We start from the raw sequence: 6,291 nt of genomic DNA, 5'->3' as shown, positions 1-6,291 counted from the left end.
ATAAACAAGGACAAATGGTTCACACAACGAGTCACAAGGGCTAATAAGCAAGGATAAATGGTTCACACAACGAGTCACATGGACTAATGAACAAGTACAATTGTTTAAACACAACGAGTCACAAGTAGTAATGAACAAGGACAAATGGTTCACAAAACGAGTCACATTCACTAATGAACAATGATAAATGGTTCACACAACGAGTCACATTCACTAATAAACAAGGACAATGATTTACGCAACGAGTCACAAGGACTAATGAATAAGGACAAATGGTTCACACCAACTGTGACACCCCTCGATAGGGCATCAAAAGGACTATTGAATCTAAGCGGAAAAATAAGGGATTTTTAAAACTTTTAAAAGTTTAAAGTGCGAAATCCACCATAAGTGATCAAACAAAATGAAAAGAAAGATAATTAAGTTTTACAATTTAAAACAAGTGCGTTGGGGAAAAGATATCCCACGAATAAACACAAGTCTAACGATAGGTGAGTCTAAGCAAACTATAACTAAGGTCCAAGGTTCAACGTTCTCGCTAGCTCACACGTCTTCCCCATAATCTGCATCACAAACCTGTCATTCATGTAAACATGAACGCCACGGTCGATGGGGAGTAACTCGGGGTTCTCCCACCCACAATATGTCGAAATGCATATAAGCAAGAACTTAATTAAACATATTGATCATACATCATACTTGACTAATAATGAACAAGGGAATACAAACGATAATCATAATGAGATAGGCATATTGCATTCTTAAAGAGATAGGCATGGTACATCATATTAAACATGCTTTCAAGGTAGCAAAACATGTATGTGAGATTAGGCATCGAATCATGTGAAGGAGGTAAACGACGGATCAATTGAATAGAAAATACATGGATAGAAACCATAGCCATTACTTGAAAACCTCTTAACAACCATAGCACGGGACGTGGCTACTAACGTCACATTCATACTTATGGCTTGCATCTCACCATAAGAACGGATGGGAACATCAATCCCGGCGATCATATCGCAACTAGGGGCTTGCATCTCACCACTAGTATCCGATAGGACCAAGACTCTCACAAACAATCATAGAAGACGTGCACTCTCGTATATAAGAACACACCAATGACCGTAACAAGCAAGACATTTACAAAGGCTTTGACTCAAACAACAATATCATCCTGAACGGTTCCGAAAACTTCCTAACCACAAAACTCATAACCATATAACTCCCAATAATTTCCTCAAAATACTCACACTTTACTCCTATGCTACCCCGTGGGTCAAGTCACTCCACCACAATTGTGATTCCATAACTCTAAAATATAAATCATCTATAAACGATTTCCACGAGACAAGATCAAAACTACTAAAAGAGTTACACACATAACCAACTATCGACTACTAGGAGTTCTCACTATGGTAAAATCCTCAATCAAAGGTCAACATCTCAAGGTCTTTATACTTTCTAACACTCCAAACCAAAATCTTATTCACACCCGAATTCACAAGCATAGATGATCACATTTCCCAAATAAAAAAGACCACCAACCAAAAGTAAATAGGTTTGTCATACAATTTTTCCTACCCAACTCAACTCAAGTTCCACTAATCCAATTTTGACGAAATCAAGGTTCACAAAGGATCCTCAAAGAGCATCTCACTCACTCTACAACATAGCCAACAATGCCATCACTCCACTAAAGAAACAAAGAGTAATAACTAGGTCAAGAAATGATAGGAAATTTCAAGGGGATACATGAACATGACGAGGTGTGAGATTAAAGGAGTCAATAGTAAAGGTAACTAGTTAACACCAGTAAGAGACATCAAGATTAGAGAGGCATTCAAGGCAAAGAAACGACAAGTAACTTTTATACTTAAGAATTAAATCTAATCAAGGTGTGAACGAAGGGAAGGAAGATGATTAAAGACACGAAGGGGGATTTCAAGGCTTAACCCACACGCTTCCTAGGACTTGAAGTTCTCTCTAACAAGGTCACGCCTAATAGGGTATTGAACCTTTATAACAAAACGACCAAGTCCCAAAACAAGTGTCAAGGTAAAATAAACGCTCGCTTAAGGGTTGACAAAACGGTTAGATACCTCTTACACCTATCTTATCACATATTAAAATTTCCCTAAAGCAAATCTACCACTCAAGTATAAAAGCACCCATTTATCTCAAGTACTTGACACAACCTCAATGTTTTAAAAACCAAAGAAAGAATTAACAAAGACTTCTCAACAAAATTCTCAAGGGACAACTAACATCAAATCGCATCACCAATCTATACGGAATCATTAACATCTAAAAATGGGTTTTCTTCCAAGATCCTATCATAAATTTATCTCATGTTTACTCCTAAGGTGACGACGCTCAACCTACTAAGCTTTCAAATCCCAACCATAAACAACAAAGCCAAGTTCTATAACTTTAATCACATAGGCAACTCATTCCTAACACAAAGAATCCACCAATCAATTATACTCACTTGGACAAGGAACTAGGTATAAGAATCACTAAGTATTTATCATCACATTACCTAAGTCTTTCTAACATCACGACCTCTCAAAACTGGGGTTAAGGGTCAAAACACAAACAAACTCCACAAAAGCCAACTTATCCGACCGAAGTTAACATTCCATAAGGCAAAGATGAAGGTATACACGAGGGGCATTATAAGGAGAAAAGGTACAAAGACAACTCCTAAGATATGGAATGAGAGTTGCGAAAGGCATAGAAGCACAAAGACAAGGGAATATGACAAGGTGCTCGAAGAGAGGGAGGCATCTTCAAGACGGTAAAGACATTCTTCAAGAGAAGGAGATCCATATGCAAGATGTTATGTAAGGAGAAACAAAAACGAAGAATAGGTCGGGTGGGTACCAAACTAGCTTCAAAGGTAAAGCAACAGAGAGTTTAGAAAGGAAGGATGAGCATCACGGGATAAAAGTAAGGAAAGGTGGATCAAGGCTAGAAAACACACCCATAACGGTGTCGGGAGGAACGGCGGTTCTGACTTGATTCTCAACAAGAATGACTCTCCTTGGCCCGACATCCGGAGCATGAGGGAGAGGAGGAGTAATCTTCTTCTCGGGGCAATTCTTGAAGAGATGTCCGGGCTTCTTGCAATGGTAACACTTCAAGGGCATATCATAGCATCCAATCCCGGGGTGATAAGCTTGCCCACACTTGAAGCACTTGCGGTTCTCCCTAAGCCTATTAGTAGATGTAGGGACTTGTCCTTTTGGCTCTTGCACTATTGGCTCTTGTCCTCCATGGTCTTGTACTCTTTGTCCTTGGACTCTCGGCACCAACCTCTTCTTGCTAGAAGGTGATGAAGGTGAGGGCACAAAGGGTCTCTTGCCCCGACGGATAGGGCGATGATTCACTTGAGCATTGGCATTCCGTTGATTCCGAAGAATTAGAGTAAGGGCTTCCATGATAGTATTCTCCACCTTGGTTGGTCGTACCATCTTCTCAAGACACCAAAAGAGTCAACCATGTTAGCACCTAACAAGTAGCATGCACAAAGAGACTACCAACTTAGGTCCTTAATTCTACCCATCTCTCATTCATTATTCAAGGTCAAGTTCAAGGTTAAATTCGGGGTACACGTGTGTGCGTCGGGAGCAACATATGCTCTGATACCAACTGTGACACCCCTCGATAGGGCATCAAAAGGACTATTGAATCTAAGCGGAAAAATAAGGGATTTTTAAAACTTTTAAAAGTTTAAAGTGCGAAATCCACCATAAGTGATCAAACAAAATGAAAAGAAAGATAATTAAGTTTTACAATTTAAAACAAGTGCGTTGGGGAAAAGATATCCCACGAATAAACACAAGTCTAACGATAGGTGAGTCTAAGCAAACTATAACTAAGGTCCAAGGTTCAACGTTCTCGCTAGCTCACACGTCTTCCCCATAATCTGCATCACAAACCCGTCATTCATGTAAACATGAACGCCACGATCGATGGGGAGTAACTCGGGTTCTCCCACCACAATATGTCGAAATGCATATAAGCAAGAACTTAATTAAACATATTGATCATACATCATACTTGACTAATAATGAACAAGGGAATACAAACGATAATCATAATGAGATAGGCATATTGCATTCTTAAAGAGATAGGCATGGTACATCATATTAAACATGCTTTCAAGGTAGCAAAACATGTATGTGAGATTAGGCATCGAATCATGTGAAGGAGGTAAACGACGGATCAATTGAATAGAAAATACATGGATAGAAACCATAGCCATTACTTGAAAACCTCTTAACAACCATAGCACGGGACGTGGCTACTAACGTCACATTCATACTTATGGCTTGCATCTCACCATAAGAACGGATGGGAACATCAATCCCGGCGATCATATCGCAACTAGGGGCTTGCATCTCACCACTAGTATCCGATAGGACCAAGACTCTCACAAACAATCATAGAAGACGTGCACTCTCGTATATAAGAACACACCAATGACCGTAACAAGCAAGACATTTACAAAGGCTTTGACTCAAACAAGACAAACCCGTAGACTCCAACCTCCTGGTAGGACGACGATCATAATACGGTCCTAGTCTAAATCGGCCGACTCTCGGGATGGACGACACCCGATTCGACATACAATCCCAAATCGTATCCAAGACTCGATCCATGACACCTAGCCGTGCCCCAAGGTCGAGTAACCCCAAATCGGAACAATGGTACCTAACCGTACCCCAAGGTCCGAAGAGGCGGAAGGAAGATAGCCCAACTCGGAAACAATGGCACCTAATCGTGACCCAATGTCCGAGGGCAAATAAATAAGGAATGTCGAGTAGTCACACAATGTAAACCGTCACACTCCGGTCACAAATACGAGTAACAATAGTTGCATGATCATCCCGTAAACATGTTATAAATTGACCACTTATCAATCATGGAAAGATGCATGTGTAAATCATTAGTTAATATAGGTTATAGGCGAAGAAAAGCACTCGAGAGGGGTCTCGGTACCGGTCGGGGGGGCGGCCGGTCCACCGGGGACTCCGGCAAACATTAAAACTTACAGGGGTTCCCAGTACGGTCAGTGGGCGGCGGTCGTCAACCTACCGAGACCCATGGTTCATTTTTTGAAAAATTGTAAAAAGGCCAAAAGTTACGGGGTTCCCAGTAGGTCGGGGGCGGCGGCAGTCAACCGGGCCGAGACCCACGACATATTTTGAAAAGTGAAACAACATACGGGGGTTCCCAGCCGGTCGGGGGGCGGCGGCGGTCAACCGGAGACCCACCGCACGCGTGAATCGCCAAAATCGTCTCTCAAATCATTTGCAAACAACCACAAATCGTTCCACAACAATTATTTACCTGTCCTAACATGATTCTAACCATGAAAAACAACATAATTGAGATAGAAATTCAACCAATACGGATCAAAGACAATAAAGATTGGAACTTGCCATCAAACATGTGAGAAATGTCATACAAGTATTCTAATCAACATCAATTCACCACAAGTCATGAAAGACACCAAATTTAACAATCATATGAGTCTAATACTACACAAATCACACAATTTTAACATAAAGTCGAGTAACCCATCACCGTTACCTTTTTGCACTTAAATCCACAAAAGACTCGTCTACCTTTCAAGAATCCACTTCCGGGTCAACTAACCTTTCTCCTAAACATAAGAAAACACAAAATAAGACTAAAAATCGAAACTAGAAAAAGGGGTACCATGAGAAATTGGCTCGACAGCCCCATTAATAGAGGAAAGTCGGATCTTTTCTTACCTAGAAAGAAGGAGGGCGATGAGAGGAAGAGGTAGACGCGAAAATCGTTGAAAACCGATGAGAAATGAAGGTTTTATGGCCAAATTAGTGAAGGAGGTGGAAGTTGTGTAACAATGGTGTTGTAGTTGTGTGTTTGTTGGGAATTTCAGAATTTAGGAGTGAGGGAGATGGAGTTGTGAGGGTTTAGTTGAGGGTTTTATGAAAAGAAAAGAGAAGGAGAAAAGGCCCATAGGTTATTAAAAGCCCAACAACTCAAATTGAGTCGGTTTCCACTAGGATTTTCGTCTCAAGCCCACTGTATCTCAAGACGGGAAATAATATTATTATTATCATTATTATCCGACCAAAATATTTATTTTGTATAACTTAAGCTTTAAAAATATAATATCTATAGAAATCATATTTAATAATGAAATTAAATAATTTAAAAATGTAAATAAGACAATGGAACAGTTAATTAAATTATAATTGCCAAAATAGAAAATTCGCGGGTGTTACACAACGA

General features: G+C 40.1%; 1 long non-coding RNA gene across 1 annotated transcript; it reads right to left on the bottom strand.

The window, feature by feature from the left end:
- Positions 1-387: 387 nt before the first annotated feature.
- On the bottom strand, positions 388-5,988 carry LOC141646176 (uncharacterized). The gene is made up of 3 exons (XR_012545405.1): positions 5,787-5,988; positions 5,602-5,674; positions 388-576 (listed from the first exon to the last, which is right to left on the bottom strand). It is a non-coding gene; the product is annotated as an uncharacterized LOC141646176 (long non-coding RNA).
- Between the last annotated feature and the right edge of the window lie 303 nt (positions 5,989-6,291).

This window comes from Silene latifolia, chromosome 3 (assembly GCF_048544455.1).
Source record: "Silene latifolia isolate original U9 population chromosome 3, ASM4854445v1, whole genome shotgun sequence".
Classification (NCBI taxonomy): domain Eukaryota; kingdom Viridiplantae; phylum Streptophyta; class Magnoliopsida; order Caryophyllales; family Caryophyllaceae; genus Silene; species Silene latifolia.
The sequence above is the reverse complement of the archived record's forward strand: the minus strand, read 5'-3'. Positions and strand labels throughout refer to the sequence as shown.